The sequence below is a fragment of the Pogoniulus pusillus genome, chromosome 32, assembly GCF_015220805.1.
Source record: "Pogoniulus pusillus isolate bPogPus1 chromosome 32, bPogPus1.pri, whole genome shotgun sequence".
Classification (NCBI taxonomy): domain Eukaryota; kingdom Metazoa; phylum Chordata; class Aves; order Piciformes; family Lybiidae; genus Pogoniulus; species Pogoniulus pusillus.
This window is the reverse complement of record NC_087295.1, coordinates 7,649,014-7,672,412: the sequence shown is the minus strand read 5'-3', so window position 1 is coordinate 7,672,412 and position 23,399 is coordinate 7,649,014. Positions and strand designations below refer to the sequence as shown.

Here is a 23,399-nt window from a genome sequence, read left to right as displayed (position 1 = left end):
GAGAAGGGAAGAAAAGGCAAAATGGTGTAGGCTGGGAATGCAGACAGGGTCAGGATGAACACAAGTACTTGCTAGACTCAGACTAGCTATGCAAACAATTGTGTGCTTCCCGACAAAGATGGTGTCAGTTCCATTTGCCAACATGCACTACAGCTACACTTAACCACTGAAAAGCCACACACACATTCGAGCTCTGTCACTTTTGGCACAGGGACTAGAATAACTGTATAACCCCAGTGTAAAATAATATGCAGTAGGTGGTCTATTTTCTTTTGCTCATCCTCTGCCCGCTCTCCGCTCTCCCCCTAAAGTGACACTGACAGTATCTGCTCAGCACATTGCCAAGGACAACAGCACCACTGCACTTAGTCCTGCACCTTTCTGGCACTCCAGCCTTGAGTTTTGTATTTGCCCCTGTCTGGTTCTAACTGTGCTAAAAGCACAAGTTTAACTATATATAGGAACCCTAACACATTCATTACAGCTGTCAAAGGACATTGTAGAAATAAAAAAGAAAGATGCAACAGCATATGGAAAAAAAGAAGAAAATGTTGTTCATGCTTCATCCATGAAGAGAGCTAAATTAAGCAAATAATTTCGTTTTCAGGAGACATTTTAAATAACATTATCATGCAGGTCAGCTCAAGAATTATAACTGCATCATGAAAAGAATGTAGAATGGACTTTGAAGCATCTGATTTTCCATGCTGGTGAGGAGAAGCATGTTCACTCAAAGTGGTCTCATTGCTCTTTTCTGTGCTGTCTGCACTTTATTGGCCACGATTCATTAACTAATGTCATTATCACTAGATTGGTCCACTTCTGCCTTCCAGTTAGACTTGGAAGCACGTTTGACTTTACCACAAGAAGCAAACCAGAAAGAAACTGTCACAGTATGTTCAAAAATATCAGCATATCTTATTATTTAGGTACTAAAATATAAACTTTTGCTTGAGAATGCCATCAATGCAGCCAAATATGTTTTGTCTTGATAACAAAATATTTCCTAATTTGAAGGTGAGATCTCTTTAACTCAAAATCATTTAAATCAGTGCTCACACACTCTTGGATGTGGTCACACTCTCCTAGATGTACTATTTTCTCTTATTTTAACATTACCTTAATGGACTTTTAAATATTAAAATTGTCTGCAATAAAAGTGTGCTTTTTCTACAAATTATGCCCTGCCATCCATTTGCTATCTGGATGGGAAGAAGGGATACAGAAATATCTAAAGAAAATTGGGAGAGGACAGTATTTCAACTCTAAAAGTTTTCAAGTTTTTTGTGGTTAAAACTTCTCATAATGATTATGCCTGTATTCTTCATATGATCAAACTTCTGTTCTTTATCATTTGATAGTTACTCCTTACTGAACTTGAAAAGCAACTCTTCAGCTGAGAAAGACTAAAACCCACCAAGTTTCAATGACATTTAGCAGGAGCTGTATTCAGCTTCACCTTAAGCAGGAAATACTTGCCACACTGTCATTTAAGTACCACAGATTAGCCCCCCTCTCCTCCTGAGATCAGTGCCCATATTCTTTTCCTGTTCCCGTACATATTTCTGTCATGAACACAGTTTCTTGCTCTCACAGGAAAGAAACTAAAACACATACCACACAGAAACAGAATAAACAAAAGACAAGTCCACAAGAGAAAGCCACTAGGACACTGGTTAAAATATTTTCCCATGAATCTAAAAAAGATAACAGGCACTTGCTTATATGTCTCCTTTCATCCCTGAAAGCTTTAAAGTTAATTCATGGTTTCATAACTACAATAAAGTAACCATGCAGAGATTAAAATCAGGGCCTCTTTTTATTTGGATATCAACAGTATGAATCCCACCCAGGTCTTTCTAAAAGCAGCCTTGGCTGACACTCCAAAATGCTTCCTCAAGTTCATCTTCAGCCAAATAAGAAGTGGTCTGGAAAGGATTCATCTTCTTAGTGTACACAGAAGATCCTCGTCTTAGATCTATAAACTGAGTCTTTAAATTCCATTGTAATTACTTTTTGGTCATAAATAGAACAGACACTATTTGTGGCATCCCAGCTGGCTTTTTAGACAAGGTGCACACATCTTCAACCAGAGCATTCAAGGAAGAAATGGAGGCAGTGACAGAGACCTGAATATGATAATACATGAATTCTCAAAAAGCAAACAAGCAACTCAAAATCATCCCAGCATTTTTTAAGATGCAGGAATAGCAAAAAAATATTTCCTGCATTGAGGAACATTTGCTTGAAAGATGCATTCCTACCTTGAGTGTTTCTGTTTCTAAGGAAGACAGAGCTGGTGCAAATAAAAGTTTTGCTATAGCAAAGTGCTTTAAATCATGTAACTCTTAAGACATGATGACTTAATAACAGTCTAACACAAATAACTGAACTCTTCACTCTGAATATAAGGATCAAAACCAAACCACTATTTTCCCCAAGAGACATGTTTTTTGAGATAAAGTCATGGAAATTTAACACAAGAGTTAATGCTTATTAAAGATTTCAGCAAAGATTACAAGTCATTCACAGTCCCTCTGATAGCTATAAATGTCTAGCTTCCATGGATGCATATGCAATGGCTACAAGTCTCCCCATTTTAAAATGGGATCAAATTATTTCCACAGAGGTTGTCAGCCAGGGGTTCCTCCTGACCCACAGCATTTCCTGGCTGTTCTGCTGAACAGCAAATGACAACTGACCATGAGCGAGACAGCCAGTAGAGGGGATTTCTGTTCATAAGCTCAGTATCAAATGCACATTCAGCAGGTCCTTTAATGTGCCCACTTCTTTCACTGGTTTTCAAAGCCTTAGAGAAACATACCCTACAAGTCTCATAAAATCCTTCACGTGAAAGGCATCGCTGAAAAACAAGGATAGTTAACATACACAGCCATTCTTGGCAACTTCCTCTGATTAGTGTCTGATCTCTGACACTGGTCTTAAGTAAATGTTGAATTACAGAATGTGTCTGGTTGGAAGAGACCTCAAAGATCATCCAGTCCAACCTCTGACCCAGAACATGTCCCTAAGTGCCAGGTCCACAGGCTGCTTAAACAGCTCCAGGAACAGTGGGCACCACCCTGGGCAGACTGTTCCAATGTTTGATAACCCCCTCACTGAAGAAATACTTCCTAATATCCAGCCTAAACCTCTCCTAGTGCAGCTTAGAATCTTTCCTCTAGCCCCTGTCACACGACACCAAGAAGAAGAGGCTGTGCCCTCCTTACTCCAACCTTCAGGTAGTTGTAGAGATAAGGTCTCCTCTCTGCCTGATCTTCTCCAGACTGAATACCGCCAGCTCTCTCAGATGCTCCTCACAGCCCAGGTGCTCCAGGCCACTCTGGACATGCTCCAGCACCTCAGTATCTATCCTATAGTGAGGGGCCCAGAACTGAACACAGTACTCAAGGTGCGGCCTCACCAGTGCTGAGTACAGGAGGATGATCACCTCCCTATTCCTGCTGGCCACAGATTTTCTAATACAAGCCAGAATGCCACCGGCTTTCGTGGCCACACTGCTGGCTCATGTTTAGTTGGCTATTAATCATCATCCCTAGGTCCCTTTCTAAATTACAGCTTTCCAACCACACATTTTCAAGTCTGTAGTCTACCATGGTGGTGTTGTGAGCCAGGTGGAAGACCCAGGAGAAGAAAGCGACATCTGAGTAAGGAGTAAGTACATATGATATTCCTCACTGTCTCCAGTTGCAATCTCTTAACACAGAAAGTACTACATCAGCACATGCTAACTCGTCTCATCCATCATTGCAACAACAGACCAGAAATTAATAGGAGTTTCAGAAGAACTATTTTTCTATTAGAGAAGAATGAAGTGAAACTGATTGGTAGAACATATTCTGGAGGGAGGGGAGGGGGAGGAGGGGAGGGAAGGAAGTGCAGGAACTGTTAAAAAGAGTTTACAGGTATATGGGATAGCAATGTTCACAGCCTGTAGAAATCACCAGCCACCAGGGAAGACTGAAAGAACCAGAGCTCCACCATCAAGCAAAGTAAAACATGAGAGTAGTGATAAGACTTTTAAGAAAAAGGGAAAAAAAACAGTACTGGAAAGGGCAAGCTAGCAATCTGCTTCCCATACCCACAGTGACAAGAAGTGATGAGCTTAATGGCAAAAAAAGAAGTATTTAAACATTAGCAAAAAATACCCAAGAGTAAGGGTAGCACAGCTCTGTAATAGATTGCCTGGGGGGCCTTAAAGAATAACTGTAAAGTTTTGGAACAGGTTAGACAAACATCTGTCAGGATTAGCTCATGCTGCCTTGCGGCAGGGTGATGAACTGGGTGATCTGCTGCGCTCCCTTTTAACCCTAAAATTCTATAGTTATTAGCAAAAAGGCTCCACAATTGCACATAAAGAACCAGAGAACATCTTGGTTCACTCAGAAACCAAAATGATTCTTTAAAAAGCTGTGGTCTAGCACTGGATGAAGATGGCAATCTTTTTAATAACGCTGTAAAGAAAAGCAAGTTTCAACACGTATTTGCATTCTTCAATCTGACAGAACAAAGATCTGGTTTGATTACATTTTCAGGGCTTTTTGGCCCATGCAAGTAAATGCAGAAAGAGAGAGGAAGATATTTATCCTCTAAATTAAGTTATCTTGAGAATGGAGGCTAAGGACAGGTAAAGAAGCATTTCCATGAAGTGTAGAAGACATGTAAGGAGGGAAGCATATGACATCAGATAAGACTGTTAAGGGCAGATGTGCACTGCATAAAGCAGCATTGTGCAGAGACCACTCTACAAACCACAACTGCATTGTCATGGGCTGAGAAGCAGCAATTTGCACTGTTGAAACTGCATCCCTTGTGCTAACCAGGAAAGAGAATCGAGACGGTGCATTTGTGAGTGGCATCATGCTATAGTCGGTGTGCATACCAGCCTAAACCAGTGCTGGCTCAGGATTACCTCTACTTTCAACTGCGCTGAGCTAATTAAAAAAACAAAGAGTCATGGAAAGGGTCTTAAGTCAGATTTTTTCTGTTCCCAGGTAAGTGTTATTCAACCTTTTTATACATGTTCAATTTCAGAGCAGCATTAAACAGTACTGGAGTTCAGGGATGACTTGACAATGCTCTGTGCAAGACCCAGATTTAAGTTCTCACTAAAACTGGGTTGTTTATTGGTTTTTGGTTTTGGTTGTTTTTTTAATTTTGCTTGGTTGGTTGATTGTTTTTATTTGTTTGTTTTCTTGTTGCTTGGTTTGGTTTTGGTGCTTTGGTTTTCTTTTTTCCTACAAAGTGAAATAGTTCCTGCCAAAGAAAGTCAAGGGTATAAAAATGTGAGGACTCATGATATTCGCAAAGGAAAGATGTGAACTTCCTATACCTGCATAATTATCTCTTGTGTTGCACCAGCCACCTTTCTGTTCTAATAGCTCTTTCTCTCAGATTAAAACTTAAGATGCCCTCACAGAGAGGAAGAACTTTTTCCAGCTCAGCATCTTCTGAAATGTATGCTTCTGTTACGAGCAGCTTTGAAAAAAGCCCAGCATTTTAAAGTCAGTTTCATACACAATTATTTTGCCACTTTTTGCAAAGTCTCTAGTTGGTTTTATTTCCATGCAAAATAAAAATACCACCTGTGATGGGGGTGCAATTTGGAGTCTCTAACAAGCACTGAAATAGATTGGCAGCCTTGCTGCCCTTCTTCCTCACGGCATCCCTGTGAAAATGCTCTACCAGCATTAAAAGGCACTCTGGGGCTGGTGCTAACGAAAAGCAGCAAAGCCTGCTTCAGCTCGTCATCCTCAAGAAGAGCAGTTCCAGCAGGGCAGAGGCATGGAGGACTTGTGCTAACCCAAATGAATTGCAAGTTGCTCAAGAGAAACACAAAAATGTGATTTGTAGGGTGGGTTTTTTTTGTCCTCTCTCTCCTCTCCACCCCTCCTTCCCCATCCAACTTTCACCTCCACCACCCTCACCCCCACAGTTTGTTGCTTGTAAAACTGCATGAAGAGAAGGCAGTTGAAGATTGCAGGCCAATTAATGTCTATTTGGATTAGCCCAGAACCCCTGCAAATCTACCCTAAAGAGTCCCCAAACAACTTTGTTTCCTTCTAATTCCCCTCTAGACCTGTGCTTCTGTGCTAAGGGAAATGAGGGAAGTGGTTAACTCAGGACAAATGCTTGTGCAGATCCTAGGCCATTTCAGAATAGGTAGAATAAAGTTATACTGGTTACAAAACTTATCTTAGGTCTATATAATCAATCACTCCATGATTACCAATACCACCTGTGCACTAATACCAGTAGTAAGAGCACACATTATGATAGTTTGCAAAAGTGTTTTAAAAGGCTGCTATCTATGTGAAACAAACAGCACCAGCAGCTGGGCTTCAGGGCTGTGTCAGATTTGCTGGAGGAATAAAGACCTATCAACACCTTAGAATACCAGGGGGAACCTCCTAAAGTGCAGGTAGCCCTCCTAAAATGTCATCACATAAACCCTCTGCCAGCTACTCAGAGCTATGATGTGAACATAAACAGTCAGGCTTCACATTTGTCTCATGCCTGTGCTGAGACCTCTCTAAATTGAAAATGCAGCTGGTTACAGTGTGCAGCTTTCACCAACTGGCACGGCTGGCATCCCTGGATGTAACAGAGAAATTTAATGAGCTTTCAATATGTCTCTCTAATAGGGCTAAATCAGAGCTACTATGGCTGTCAATGACGTTATCCTAGGAACTTCTCACCCTGGATTTAGAAATGGCTCCTGAAGAACATGACTTTATCTGAGCACTAAATTGAACAGGGCTTAAATAGCATAATTAAAGATAATATGAATCTACTCATGTTAAATATGCTGAAAGACTTGAGACCCTAGAATAAATACAGTCTAATCTCTGGGGAAGGATTAGTGTGATAAAGATGACTACAGTTCCACAGTTTAATTTTGTCATGTAGATGCTCCCTGTAGACACTGCAGAGAGATAGTTTTTCTAAAATAGAAAAGGAGGTTCTCTTTCTGAAGCCATGCAAATCCACAGCTTAAGAAAACAAAATGTTATTCAACCTTGTGAAAACAGAAGGCTAAACCTGCCAAATGTAAAATGGTATTGAATAGCATTCCCACTCATCCAATTTAATAAGGTTTTTGGACTCTTGATGCCCACTGCAATGCCTGGGGTGGCCATACAGAAGCTATGAACTGATTTATTAACTTATATCTTCTATTGTGTGTTTAGTATAGACAAATGGTTGTAGCTTTTCAAATTAGCTACATTAAAATCCAAGTAATACAAAAGACTTCTCTACATCAGTAAACAAAGTCATATATGCTAACGATTGGCTCAAAAGCCCTCAAAACAAAGAAGTTATAATCTTTGATATATCAAGATTTTAGAAGTTAATCCAAGTCAGATCATTTTGTTAATGGTCCTGAAAAACAAGACTTCCTATGTCTAATATTTAATAATACCAACAGAATCATTACTAAGGTTTAGCATGAAAAAAAAAAAATCACCAGATGGCAAGCTGACAAGCTTCCTAAAGAAAAATCACATGAATATACCCTAAGCATACTAATCTGCATTGGATTTCCCATAGACTGTATATATGGCCCTACTTACACTGCAGTTAGGTAAAGAATAAAGTTACCTGACAGATCACCAAAGAACTGCTCGGAAGTGCCCCACATATGCAACACCAAATATTCTGGACTAGAATTCATACTGCTGAAAAGGTGAATTAATCCTAAATAAAGTCCTCCAGGTGTGTAATTAGGAAAGTAAGATGTTTTAATTTATAGAGAAATATAACTGACATAGTTGCAGTGGTGTTAAAAAATACTATGACTAGATTACTAAGTCTTCCTGTCTGATCCTGCGCTTCTGTAGTCAATCAAATCAGGACTGAGGCTTACAGGAATGAGAAACACCAAGATTCAGTGAGGGATTTATACTTTTGTTTGTTTTAACTGTAAGCAGCACTTTATTCTGATGATGCTGAAACATCCAAAACCAATCTCACTCCCCAGAAATACAGGAAAAGGCTGAAACTGGGCAAATACCAAGCTATGAAATTTTATTTCAGACATCTATTTCTGAGAAATCACTCAATGAGCTTGCAAAGTTTTATAAAAACTTTAACTTCAGACAGCCACTGTCATAATATTGTAGCTACATTATGCTAAGTTTTAAATATACTCTGCTGTGTGAAATAAATGAATAGTTTACATCTCATTACAGGAAAAAATGTGATCCTGACTTAAGTTATAAAGCTGAACTGAGATAGTGACAGAGCCCAAATGCTGGCATAGGTATAGAATTTAGTCTGATTACATAAATGACCTTGAAAATAGTCTCCACAGTCTGCTCTGTCAAAGAATCACTAAAACGTGATTAAGAAGGCCTATTTCATCATACCTTACTCCAAGAAACAAAGAAAATGCTGATAGGTATCAGTGACACTAAATGTCAGTACTCTGTTTCACAGACTCACAGAAAGTTAGGGTCCAGTCAAACCTGCCTGCCAGAGCAAGATCACCTATAGCAGATCACAGAGGAACACATCCAGGCGGGTCTTGAATATCTCTAGAGAGGGAGTATCCACAGCCCCCCTGGGCAGCCTATAATAAACTGTGCATATTGCAATGCAGTCAAACTCACACATCAAATATTCTTTACTATTTTCATCAACTGACAGATCTGACAGTTTCATCTCACGTTTTAGTGACCTTCTGTCACGTTTCATTGATAGTATGCATTGCGTACAACATTCTCCTGTTGTTCTCTTTTATAGAAAACAATACATTTTTATAAAATGAAATTTTCTGGGGGGAGGAGATTACCAGAAATTCTATCCTATTTTTCCCTGCATGAGGGAATGGGAAAATGTTCAGTATTGTTGTGAGGTCACCGGAAATACTGCTGTGGTGAATATGAATAAGCCTTCGTTAGGTGGCTGCCGCTTTGTGGTCATTACTTGGGAATGGTTCTGGATTATCATCTTATTTTTGTTGGCTCTGACTTAAAGATACCTTCTTCAGATGGTGGAAAAATAATGCTCCTTCTTTAGTTCTAAGAACAGCAGCCTAAGGCTGGAATTCTCTAAAGAAACCCAAGCTTTTGTAAAATGATGTCATATGCCAACTGTGCCAGGCAAATGTTTAGTAATAGCTAAAGCATTCTATAATTAAAACAAGTCCCTTGTTAAAAGAGACTGAAAGTGATCAAAGCTCTTTTGTCTATTCAGACACTTGATAGATGCGAAAAGAGTCTTGCTTACAGTGAAGATGGTGCTGTGGTTTCTGTCTCCATCTCAAGTAGCAGTAGAGTTCATCCTGAACTATGCTCATTTGTGAGGAAAATAAGAACAGTAATACAGCAAAATGAATGCAACAAAAGGGTCATTCAACACAAAACAGACAGGTATTTCTAGCCCTTATAAGTTGTGGAGTCGAGCCATAAATGTCTGACACTACTGTTTAACAGTGGCAAGGCAATTAAGCAAAGACATTTCAGTAGTACTGCCAGCAAGCAAATTGTCCACTCAGGCTGCAGGGACCATTTGATACCTGTAGTCACCTTACTGCAGCATGTGATCGGTGGCTGTTCTTTCACACTATCCTGTTTCTGAAACATTTCCTGTCTACCAAGAAACAGTAGACATGAGGGAATAATTGAAAATAAGATATTTCACTAATTGAAACACACAGCCTTGCGCTGACCTTCTGCCTGCTCTCTGCCTACAAAAGGTGGCATGGCCATCTGAATGTATTGCTTCTGAAGTAGAGTGATTCCTCAACCGAACACACTTCCATACACATTTTATATGTCACATGTCTTTGTTCTTTTTCCAGACTTGTAAAGGTGCAAATACAACACAAGGCAGACTTCTCACAATAGCCCTGGGCACGTTTTGCAAAAGACATAACCGGAAATTTTAAACCAAAGCCTCTTCTCCTCGCGTTTATTTTACAACAGAAATTGAACGCTACTAAACCCACATCATTCAGCACCTGTACTTAAAATTCCAGTTATCTGACCCAGAGCAGTAGGGCACAAGGGTGCATATCAATATGAAAAGGCAAGTTACACTCCAGTTCAGAATAATGGTTTGAAAGAAGCCTCTTAATGCTGAGCTGGGTGTTTGCTGCTGTGGAAATGAAGCTCCAGAGAGGAAGACAGGAACATAGACCTAGTTCTTTCCACCACAGAGAATCAGGTAAAAAATAAACAGGACTGAGACAATCCACCAAGAAAGTGAGGAGATTGTGAGCCCACACTCAATAACATGTTCAATATGTAAGCATTTGGAGAAGTTGGCATCCTCTTTCAAATGTGCATTTGGAATTATTTGACTTACTAATTGTGGGACAGGTCACAGTTTTGCTGCAACATCCAAACTCTTGCCACTCTTCTCATCGAAAGTCCAATTAAAGACAACATAAACAGTGGATTTCTAATCCACAACTTCAGTGATGACAAACTAATGTCACAAAGTGATTGACTCTACAAAACGTCAATGCAATTTTGGGTGCAGAGCTTTAGCTCCGATACTGCACCAAAAGTGAAATGTGAAATTTGAGAGGTTATGTACAATAATCCATGAATGTTCCACTCTGACCCAAACGACATTTTGTTTTGAGTTGACTTCTGTAGTATAGCTAAGTCAAGCATTCTGGTTTGAGCGTTTCTGTCATGTTGGACTGGATGATCTCGGAGGTCACTTCCAACCTCATTGATTCTATGATTCCCTAAGGAAAACAAGACAACTGATTCACAAATTGCAGAGCAGAATTTCCTAGGTGAAAAAAAGGGTTTCTAAATTTGTTTACTTATGGTCTCTCTGCAAAAAGTAAATCATTCATGGTAAAAGCCACAATGGAGATCTTCAGAATTCTGTTTCTTTTACCTGTCTACAGCCTTTCCCATTAGATGTTACCTGCAATCACATTAAGACTTCATTTTTTCCATTCAAGACCTTTCTGCCTGCCTGATGATCAATGCTGTACCTAAATAGACTATACTCTTTCAAAAATACCTTCTTCTAGCTCCTCTTATAGCCCACATTCTGCTTTGGTAAAAGCAAACAAACAAAACCACACACACAAAGAAAAGCATTAAACTATATTACAGAGAAAAGCCTTCTGAAAAAGGCCATTTAGGGTGTTTCGAGACATGTTATAATTGTCCAGATATTTTGTGACCACTAATGCAATTTACCCTAGGAAAGAATTGGACCTGTCTCTTAAATGCTTCATCACTACATGCAAGCATAATGATACCTGGCTTCCTGCCCCTGTCTCAAAAAGTTCTATTAGGATCATTGCTATACCTGTCTTAAAGCAGAGTTAATACTCATTCCTTGTAGCTCTAAAAAAAGTCTTGTTTGTAGCCAAGAAATGTTAAACACCCCCATTAGTGGATTACTAAACTCTTAAGTATTTTCTTTGCAATTCCTAATGTAATGTAATTTGATTGATCTAGTGTTTATTTCTGTCATCTCCTCTTATGTTAGTCACGTGGACGAGACAAGGCATGCAGCTGCACAGTTGTTTTCCTGCCACGAGACCTGTTGTAGTGGGAAGAAGAATCTGCAGGACTTGGTAGCTGTGCCATGCATCTTCAGACAGCTGGATTTCAGAATTAGCAAAATGGGTTTTCACGTCTCATTCTAGCATCTTTAATGATAGCCTTTACCCAATGATTGTTTAGCAAAACCAGATATGACCCTCATAAGTTTAATTAAGAAAATCAATACTTCTCATAGTATAATGTGCCAAGTTTTACTTTGAAGGAGACAACAAAGAAAATATGTTCTCAGAAACATGCTAAATAAGTATTAAACCAAAGTGCTTCCTAATCTTTACTGATGATCTTTGTTCCTATCTTTATTGATGGTCTGGATGAAGGGATTGAGTCCAGCATCGGTAAGTTTGTAAATGACACCAAGGTAGGAGCAGGTGTGAATCTGTTGGAGGGTAGGAGAGCCCCGCAGAGGGACCTTGACAAGCTGGATGGATGAGCAGAGGCCAATGGGATGAGATTGAACAAGGCCAAGTGCAGAGTCCTACACTTTGGCCACAACAACCCCAAGCAACGCTATAGGCCGGGGACAGAGTGGCTGAAGAGCAGCCAGGAAGAAAAGGACCTGGGGATGCTGGTAGATAGTAGCTAAACATGAGCCAGCAGTGTGCCCAGGTGGGCAGGAAAGCCAATGGCATCCTGGCCTGGATCAGGAACAGTGTGGCCAGTAGAACAAGGGAGGTTATTCTGCCCCTGTACTCAGCACTGGTCAGGCCACACTTTGAGTGCTGTGTCCAGTTCTGGGATCCTCAATTCAAGAGAGATGTTCAGATACTGGAATGCGTCCAGAGAACAGCAACGAAGCTGGCGAGGGGCCTGGAGCACAGCCCTGTGAAGAGAGACTGAGGGAGCTGGGGGTGTTTAGCCTGGAGAAGAGGAGGCTCAGAGGACACCTAATTTCTGTATACAACTGCCTGAAGGGAGTTTGTAGCCAAGAAGGGGGTGATCTCTTCTGGCAGGCAACCAGCAACAGAACAAGGGGACACAGTGTCAAGTTGTGCTAGGAGAGGTCTAGGCTGGATGTTAGGAGGAAGTTCTTGATAGAGAGATTGGCATTGGAATGGGCTGCCCAGGGAGGTGCTGGAGTCACCATTCCTGGAGGTCTTCAAGAAAAGAGGCAATTAGTGCCATGGCCTAGTTGATTGGACAGGGCTGAATGACAGGTTGGACTGGATGACCTTGGAGGTCTCTTCAGACCTGGTTGATTCTATGATTCTAAAGAAGCAAAAGAAGTTTTGCCTCTCCATAGGTGTTGTCCCAGGGACCTGTGATCTCAGAATAAAAAATTCAGAGCTATAAAATTAAACAAATAGATTCTTGTTCTGGGTGGCAGGGGAGAAAACAATAGAGGATGGTATTTCCTACCAAAAGGCAGTGGGGAGCTTGCCTGAAATTGAAAGATCACCAAAGGACATTCACATAAGAGGGCAACTACATCTCTGTAAGCTCTACCAGTTCACAATTTGTAACTGTCACTTCTATAGAGATCATTTCAACTTCCCAATTATTGTCCTACTCTCAAGACATTAAATCATTTTTCTTCCCAAGCTTACTATCAAACAATTGGAAATGAAATAAAAGCCACTTCTCTATCAATTATAATTGATATAAAGAAATATTCATAGCTAAAGCAGTCTGGCATAGCACAAAAATGACAAATTGAAGTTGGGCTCCAAGTTCCTGCCCTTTTTTTTTTAAATGCTTGCATGCTTGCCACCTCCCTACCAAAAATAACATGATGATACAATGGAAAGTAGATACAATAATAATAAAGCATTCAAAAAATGCCTTTAGGAAATTACTTCAGTGCTAGTGAATGAAATCCATAAATAAATGTTCATCCTATTACACAACATGGTAAATTCCCAGCAATGCTGTGTTTGGTCCTGAAGAAGAGACAGTCCAAGAATTATCAAGAACTAATGCAATTCAGCATCAGTCAAGATGCTTCAGGCAAATATTTCATACCCTACTAACCGTACTAGTCCAGTTAGTTAGAAGATAAGTTTATAGACAAACCAGCACTTCAACATGTCCACCAATTAATGCCTTTGTATGTTTATTCAAAACTCGTTTATTCCTCAAAACACAGAAAAAATACAGCCTTCTTCCAATGGGAAACAGCTGCAGAGCCTAAAACATGTTGATTCTGCTACACGTGCCTGTTCTAACAGGGCAATTAAACACCTGCCTCTGTGCAAAGGCTCATTTGATCAAATATACTGGAATATCTTCCTTTGGTCAAAACCAAAGCTTGATCCCAGATTTTCAGTTCTCCAGAAACAGCAGAGTCTGTGCTCTTATAAGCATAACATGTTTGGCTCCACAAAATTCTTCCACAGATCTTTACCTGTTATGTGTCTACCAAATCAGTCACCTCTGCTCACGGATGAACTTATCCTATTAAATTGTACAATCTGGTAGAACATGTAGTGATATATTTCTGTAAGAGCAATGTTCACAAGGAAGATAAAACCTACTTCCATCTTAATTTCTCAAGCTCTCCACTAACTTCCAAGCAAATACAGGAAGGACAGGAACTGCTACATCTGCCTGTAGGGAACAAGAGCTGCATACTACACAAAGTCTGGGATGATAAGCATTCATTCCTCCTTTCCCCACCACAGTTTCTATTTCCAAGTTACTTGTATTACAGTAGTGTCATGATTTGACATGGGTGCCTTAAAAAAACCCATAAAGTTACAGACCTCCAGGAGGTCCAGAGCATCCATGAGCGGACAGGAAACTAATCTTTTGTTATTTCATTCCCCTAATGCCTGCATTTTCAATATAAAACTAGATGCATGGCTAGTTTCTTCCCCTTCTCCTCTCCCTGCTTCCTTTCTGATGAGGCTCCCTTATCTCCTTCATGGTATGGGGAAGGGTTTTCAGCTTTGTGCAGCTTGCTAGCAGCCTGGGCAAAGCTGAATTTCTATCTGCATCATTTCCAGCCTGGTGTGGGGCAAGCAGTAGCAAGGAGGTATGAGGGAGCATTTGAGTCTGGAATTACAGCCTGGTTTTTGGAGGGAGGTTTGTGGAAGCTTTGGCCCAAGGCAATTCTTGAGAACCATGGCCTATGGATTTCTTTGTATTTTATATGCTTTGCACTGCAACATGTAGTTTATGGCTGGCACTTTTCATTTCAACTGCCAGTAACATTCTGTATAACATTCTGTATTTCTATACAATCCTCTATGGAGTTTTAACTCCCCTAAGAGCTAAAGAGCCTGTCTTACTCCCTATAAAACACGACAAATAGTGAGTAGAATCAAACACTACGAAGTGACTTGACCTGGCAGTGGTAAAGGAAGCACAACCTCTTCATGAAAGTTGTTATAAAAGCAGAAGATAAATGTTTGAACATCCTTGGAGTTCTATGAGTTTGCCTCTGTTTCTTTCAACTAAAGTAGAATAGAACGGTTTAGTTTGGAGGGGACCTCAAAGATCATCCAGTTCCAACCCCCCCACCATAAGCAGGGACACCTCCCACTAGAGCAGGTCACTCAAAGATTCATCCAACCTGGCCTTAAACACCTCCAAGGAGTGAGCAGCCACAACCTCCCTGGGCAACCTGTGCCAGTGTCTTACTACCCTCACTGGAAAGAACCCTTTCTTAACATCTAGTTTCAATCTCCCCTCTGCCAGCTTTAACTCATTACTCCTCATCCTGTCATTACAAGACCTTTTAAGTAGTCCCTTCCCAGCCTTCTTGTAGGCCCCCTTCAGATACTGGAAGGCTACTATAAGGTCTCCTCAAAGCCTTCTCTTCTCTAGGATGAAGAGCCCCAACTCTTGTAGCCTATCCTCATAGCAGAGCTGTTCCAGCCCTCTGAGCAGGCCCTCCTCTGGACTCATTCTAACAGTTCCATGTCCTTCCTGTATTGGGGCCTCCAGAACGGTACACAGCACTGCAGGTGGGTCTGATGAGAGAAGAGCAGAGGGGGAGAATCCCCTTCCTTGCCCTGCTGCCCACACTGCTCCTGATGCAGCCCAGGACACAGTTGCTGTCTGGGCTGCATGCACACTGCAGGCTCATGTTGAGCTTTTCATCAACCCAGGTCCTTTTCTTCAGGCCTGCTCTCAGCGATTCATCACCCAGCATGTAGCTGTGCTTGGGATTGCACCGACCCAGGTGCAGGACCTTACCACTTGATCTTGCTGAATTTCATGAGGTTGGCCTGTGCCAAGTGACATTTTCACACTGACAGCTCACCACAATTTTAACTACCACATTTTAACCCACTACAGCACGGACTATCTCAGGCTCAAAAGTTAGCCTGCTGCCTTCCTCAGTGGGATACTGATCCACAATTCTGGCTCCTAGAAACTGTAACACACAAGTAATAAATGGTGATAAATATGGAGGGATGATATGAAACCTTCAGATCAGTGCCTGTGCCTACTGACATTGCTACATTTTCTGCCACCAGTAGAGCTGAAGCTGAGCCAGTAATTGTGGGAAATTTTAGGAAAGTATGTCAACTGTAGACAAGATAATAGTGTCTGTCGCCCTTTTCCCTTTTTTTTCAATATCATGTGGGGTGCCACTTTTATTGTCTATCAATGACTTCCAGATTGTTTACTCAGTTGACAAACACAAATTACAAGGATTTTGAAAGTAAGCCGTTAGGAAAACACATGGAAAACTGGAAACCTACCAGAGTATTTCTTTAAAGTGTAAGTAGTATCAAGCTTCAAAACTGGAGTAATACTGACAATAAATATTCAATAGATTTATGAAAATAATCCCAAACACTGTGACAATTCCCATTGTCTAGTAAAACAATGAGCAGCCACCCAAGAAGCAAGCCAAAATAGTTTGTTTTGTAGCTGTAGGACCTTTTGTGCTATCATTTAAATTGAAGGACCATTCACTGCCAAGTTATTTAACAAGAGGATGAAGGAAATTACTTCACAAATTTCAGATACAAGTTTTTGCTGTATTTACTGAAGCCTAGATGTTAGCTTATCAGAGCTGTGTTTAGGGTTCATGCTGAGCTCTGCAGTAACATTCCCTCAAAGCTGCTAAAGGCTCACCTTTATCCTGGATCAGAAACAAAGCTTGAATTGTGTCGCAGACAAGACAGCACAATTTTCTTTTCAGTTGTGTGTTTCATCTAAATTAACTTGTTCTTTAGCTGAGAGACACCAAGGGGTAATAGAAGTAAGCAAAATTTATTTTGCCCCTATCATGTCCAGATTTCATGACTTGGAACAATGAACAGAGTGTGGACTTTGGAACACAAAATGCAGAATGTACAACAGGGCATTACTCACAGACTGGCAAGGAGGGCTCATAGAAAATAAATGCAGCTGGCATTCTTTGTCTCTCCAAGTGACACAACATCCTTTCAGTATCCTGAATTCTGGAAACGTGCACAAATCAATATTCATTTGTGATCTACAACGGGAATCTTCAGCAAGTGTTTAAGTGCCACGATGGGACCTGTGTGTGCTGTAGATGGATGGCAAATTTTCCAAGAGGTTCACAAATGCAGCCAATATCCCAATTAGCCATTTTAAAAAGTGTTTTAAAGGCACATTACATCTTATAAACAAGTCAACTGCTTGTTAGGAATTGGTAGAAATCACGTCATCAAGATTCACAATGCCGTAGTATCCAAACATTTCTTTCTTGCAAGGAAGCTTTCAAATTTCAGATTCCTTCACTGAAGCAACACTACTATTCAAACTGAAGTAATGTAAAGAAAAAAAAAATCTGATGCTTTTTTTTTTTACCTCTTCTGGGCCCTGTTTCTTCTCTTGCACATTCTGTGCTTTGGAACAGCTACCTGCAGCGCTACCAGAGCTGAATGTCAAAACTATACACATTTATAAAGAGAAGTGCAGATATCTTAACCTATGCATGCATAGAACATCCCACTTTTACATTTGACAGTGTTAAGCAAAGGCATGAAAAGGCACATGCTGTCTGGAAAACAGCTAATGCTGTCTTTTACCAACTGGTGAAGGTAAATTAAAGCCCAAAGCCTAAAAGGGAATCCTAAAAATAGTTACGCTATAAATGCCAATGGTATTTTATCCACTTCCATTCAGAATTGGGTTTGTTTCATGCTTAAAAATATAGGATAGAAGGCTACATTGCATAAACATATTTGTGCTATGACATGCTTGCTGAAAAGCAAATATTTAAGTGATGCAGAGGTTGTTATGCTGTGTAATTATTCATGCAGTATTTTGGGGGGTTGGTTTGTTTGTGTTTGGTTTTGTGGGGGTTTTGTGTGTGTATTTTTGTTTGGTTTTGTTTTGGGTTTTAAGTCATCTTTGAAATGAAGTATCAATAGAGGACAAAAACACAGTATGGTGGGTTAGGAACTTTCCCACACACACTATTGAAATTCACCAGACTAACTCAGAGAGTTTGGAAGTAAGATGAAGCTGTATCTGTAGCAAAGCAAAAATTACAAGCATATATACACAATATATTTACAAGTCTCTACAATTATATACAAATTAGAAATAATACAGAAATCCAAACTCCCTCCTGGACAAAGAAACCTGGCCAGAATGGGCTCAAAGCTACCCTCTTTTTCTCCCTCTACTTTCCCAGACAGACAAACAAAACAACCAGCAAAGCTCACACTGCTGTGTGTTAGCTGAGGTTAGTGGAGAGATAGTAGAGCAGAGTGAAGAGGAAGTGAATAAATACAGCATTCATGACCAGAGTGGGACAAACTGTTTACTTTTTGGCTTTTTATCCCTCTCAGCAAACCAATGAATGATACAGACTTCATCATTATTTTCTTTTCACAACCAATGATCTAAATTCTCTCATTAAAATATTCCAATTGGCCTCAAATCAGCACACACAGGAACCACTTTCCCACCCCTAGGGTATGGAAAACAGCAACCATTACCTTCCAAAAGGCATTGGAAAGGTTGATAAATAGATTCAGATTTTTTTTTATTCCATTTTCAAAATCCTCACATAGGACTCAGTGTGGCAAGTGAGTAACCTTAAGATAAAGCTGTGTAAAGCTGTGACACAAGCCTTGCAAAACTTAAAGTTCACACATCTAGAACTGCACATTGTGCCTCACCTTCCATATGATGACAATGCTATCCTTAGGAGGAGAGAATTACAAAGAAAAAAGGGAAAGAGAAAAAAACCACACACCAAATTAGCAGAAGGATATGGAATGCATAGTGTGAAAGAAAACAAGTGGCTGCTTTGACAAGGGGTTACTACTGCAATCAGATGTTCCCATATCAGTCCTATTTCTGGATGACTTGATTCATCAGCTCCACTTAGAGATGAAACCAGATCACGTGAAAATCAGTTTTTATGAAAAAGGTATTTAACTTTGTGCATGCTGTAAAGCATGTAAAGACTCTCTGTTTAGCAGGACAAGGCAGTATATCACTGAAACTGCCAAATAAACCAAATTTTATCCAGGAAGTAGATACTTTTTCACAGGAAGCCAACAGGATAATGTCAGAGAAGATGATAAATATGTGTTTAATGTTTTACTGTATTTGGGCCAGAAATAGGACAAGATGACCTTGCAAATGATCTAACAGGCTTAACTGACACAGACCAAATATACAAATTAAACCCCACCTTTTCAGAGACAGCTGACATTAAAATCCCCCAGACCTGTTTCAGCTGGACACAAGAAGGCCTCTGACAGAGTGATTTGTTGACATCATATTAATTCTTTGACTAACTGCTCAAAAACCCCCCGAGATTACATGACAGAGACAGATATACATCTCCCAGCAGCTGAAGGAGAAAAACACACAATAATTATGAACCAGAATGCCACTTTTGGGGATCCCAGTTTGTGAGCAACAAGGCTCCAGAGTGGAAGAGAATCCCTAGTCTCAAACTTCTCTAGGCAGATGGCAAGGAAAAAAGGGAATATATATAGCAAAAGCTGCCTTAAACCAGCAGGAATACTGACAGTGCAAAGTGAAGCAAGTACAAGTCCCATACTGTTTATATAGATGAAAGAAAGATGTTTTAACTATAATACAAAAAATACAAATCTAAGAGGTCTCAGCAGCAGGCAAGCTAATAGAAACACTCAGTATGCTCAGGGGTACAATCCAGGAGTACAGTATTTCTTCTAGATGAGGTAATTACCAAAAATTAAGAAGGCATGAATGACTGGATTTAGGAAACAGATGCATCTGATTTACATAGGACCTTGTCATGGCCTTATCTTGAAGCCATATTAAAATCCTATAGCTGGCATGACAAATTACAAACACAAAGATGCCTTTATAAATTAAAATTTAAAAAGTAACAACACAAAGAAGCTATAGTTATCAATGAGTAACTTACAGCATATGATCTAAAGCAAGAACAGCAAAACATGCACCAAAACATGCACCTCCACCAAAATAACAAAACCCAATCCACAACATCTAAAAAACTCACACCCCAAAGACTGCAAATCCCATATCAAACAAAACTCCAGATATCCTAGCATACATTTTCAGTCCAGAGTCTAACTGTATGCAATAGAACAATTCCTCTGCAGTACCAGTCCTTGTCCCTATCTCAACCCGAGTTCCTCAAACCACATCTCTTTCAACTGGTTTGTGCATTATGGATAAAAGAGCTCCCCTGCTAGATGAAACCAATGGTTCACATACTCTGATATCCTCTCTTTAGAAGTAGGCAGTCACAGCTGATTCAACAAGAGATGAAACAAAAATCTCAATACATGGCAAAGGATGATCTCTGTTTCTTTTTGTGTTCCAAGTTATAATGCCCAGGAATTCCCTTAAATCATTTTGCACATAATTGTCACCATGCTACAGAGTCATCTTACCTGCATTCGACAGACTGAGCTGGAACACCAGAAGCAGTTCAATGAAGGTCTCAGTATGGTCTCTCTTATTCTGCAGGAAGCCAGCATTCAATCAGCTTCTCTGGTTGATTCTGCCTGAGGAACATAAGAGTGGAGAAAAAAAAATTATCACTGGTGTTAATAATATGCCAGTGCTTCTCTTAAGATAACTCAGGAACTTCAATATTTATATTACAGACCTGTTGCAACACCTGGAAATTTTGTCATAGGAACCATTGCTTAACCCCTTTGTCACTGCATGTTAATAAAACCTGGAAATGCAGTACCATATTTCTGATGTAGCTTAAATTCTTTACAGTGAGAGTAGTGAAACACTGGCACAGGTTGCCCCGTGAGGCTGTGGATGCTACCCCCTTGGAAGTGTTCAAGACTAGGTTGGATGAGGCCTTGAGAGACCTCTTCTAGTGGGAGCTGTCCCTGCTTATGGCGAGGGGTTGGAAGTAGATGATCTTTGAGGTCCCTTCCAACCTAAACCATTCTGTGATTGTAGTTCAGTAGTGGGATGAAGACCTACCACTACATATTTTCTTATCTTTTTTCTTCTTTGTTAAGGGACATAGTAATTTCTCAGTTCAAAAACAACCTCTTTTCCATCCACATCACAACTACTGGCTTTGTTCTCTCTGCCTCTGTGAAAGAAAGCATGCTTTTAAAGGTCTTTCAAAACTCTTGATGGCATTGGTTAACATACAAGTTTTATTGTCCCTCCTCCCTTATTTATCTCCTGCTCTTCTACAGGTAGCATATATGGTATCCTAAGGAAAAAAGTTCTTTGGAATCTCATTCTGCTAATCCCTTGGGATGAATCTCATTGAGATCAATGCAGGTCATTTACCATACCTTAGGTAAGATCACTAGTAGAGACTCTCTGGCCCCAAAACCTTTCAGTGTAGAAGATCTGCCACTGATCAGGGCAGGAACTTTTGACACAATTAATAAAAATAATACTGCAATATGTAAGATTTCCTTCACCACAACAAGCACCATATCCTTATCACTGGTAGGTTGCCCCTGCACCACACGAGGTGTTTTAATACATACTTAACACTTTGAGGGCTTATTAGCACTGTCTGCAATCCCATACACAAAACATGACCCCCAAGTCACAGTTTAGGAAACAGCAGCAGAATTCTACCAGCAAACACCAAAATCCTCAAGCCAAGATGCTGGTGACCAAGATATGCTGCCTTTAGGAGCATTCCTCTCTTAAAACCAAACTGTGCCTGTAGGGTTGTTTCTCCAACTAGTAATATTTATTTACCTTTTACTTTTTTTCCCCCAAGGTAATTGTCACAATTATCAAAAGGGTCTAGGCCATTTACAACACACAGATGCCTCTAAAACTTGACATTTCAGCATGTCAGCTTTCACACAAATCAGTTATCTCCAGCCTTTCTGAAGGGAGCCTACAGGAACGCTGGGGAGGCCTTGTAATGACAGGGCAAGGGGGAATGGGTTTAAACCAGAAGAGAGGAGATTCAAACTAGATGTTAGGAAAGGGTTCTTTCCAGTAAGGGTGGTGAAACACTGACACAGGTTGCCCAGGGAGGTTGTGGATGCTCCCTCCCTGGTGGTGTTCAAGGCCAGGTTAGATGAGGCTTGAGTGACCTCTTCTAGTGGGAGACGTCCCTGCCTATGGTGGGGGGTTGGAACTGGCTATCTTTGAGGTCACTTCCAACCTAAACCATTCAATGATTCTATAACACTTGGAATTTCAGGCACTGCTGAGGCAGCTCTGCTCCTCCATCTTGCTACAGCTCACACAGTAGTTCAACGTCTGTGAATTTAGAAAACTAGGCCAAAACAAGAAAAGCAACGTAAGAGACATCATCAGACCATGGCAAGCCTATAAGAGATGGTAACACTGCTGCCCAGCAGCCAGACACGTTTCCCTCAGCACTCTCAAAAGCCAGTGATGGAATAGTCCTGTAAGGCAACAGCCTGCAGTAGACTCCATAAAAAAAAGAAAAGAAAAAACCAAACTCACAAAAATTACTAACTGCTCTTAGTTTAGATATTTCAGGGGAAAATGCATACCAGAAACTGTTCCTGGAAAGCCTTATTAAAGGCTACCAAGGAAGAGGCAAGAGCTCCTGAGCTATAATTAACCAAATGTTTTCAATTGTTGCATGGAAAGGCAATGCTATTAACCTGACAAGGTCAGATCAGTGACTATGAGGGAAAGGAAACAGGATGGAAAGAGGAAAACAAGAGTTTAGAGCTACCAGAGTGAATGCTGCTTTCTGCTGTGTGCCTGAAGGGTGCTGTTCCACATTTCTTGAGGAGCATGCAAGGCACAGGCACCCAGCTGAGAAAGGGCAGAAGTGTACCTAGCAGTGAGGGGAGAAGTGCGAAGGGCAGCCCTACGAGCCCAGAGGGGAAAGCAGGAGGAAAGAGAGGAGGAGGTCCAAGTGTACTGCCCAGAGACATTCCCCTGGAGATCTCTTCTAAGGGAGCTGCAGTCTGTGGACAGCTCGTGCTGGACCAGGAGGGAACAGGCAGCAGAGAGGAGGTGGTATAGGCTGATCACGGCTTCCCATTCCCCATCCCACTGCACCCTTCAAGTAAGTGATGTCCCTGTCTTTATCTTTACCCTCAAGCTTTCGTTCCCCTCCCCATTTCACTTTTCCTGCTCCTCCACAGGGTGGGAGTGAGAATGTGGCTGGGCAGGTAGCAGCAGATAGTCAAGGTCAGCCCAGGACAATGAGAAAGTGCTGTGTGCTTGCATTGCCTTATATGAACTTAAAACCACTTTTTCTATGCTTTGTCGCTATAAGATACTTGATAGCTCTATTTTTAAAGGTGCACTGAATACTTGAGAATTAAAGCCAAAGTATTCAGAAAATATGCAGCTTAGGTACTATGACTGAAATAGCTAACTTAGAGAATCCAGCAGAGTCTACTAATCCAAGACTTAATTACCACCAGCAGCTCAGAGGTAAACAGGTAAGAGATTGCTCTCCATATGGGAAACCTGTGAGTACAGGTCCCACTGTGACAGAGA

The 23,399-nt window shown here is 40.6% G+C and overlaps 1 long non-coding RNA gene across 1 annotated transcript; it reads right to left on the bottom strand.

Moving 5' to 3' along the window:
* Positions 1–1,800: 1,800 nt before the first annotated feature.
* Positions 1,801–20,466, bottom strand: LOC135189369 (uncharacterized). Its single transcript, XR_010308056.1, has 2 exons — positions 20,357–20,466; positions 1,801–2,129 (listed from the first exon to the last, which is right to left on the bottom strand). It is a non-coding gene; the product is annotated as an uncharacterized LOC135189369 (long non-coding RNA).
* Between the last annotated feature and the right edge of the window lie 2,933 nt (positions 20,467–23,399).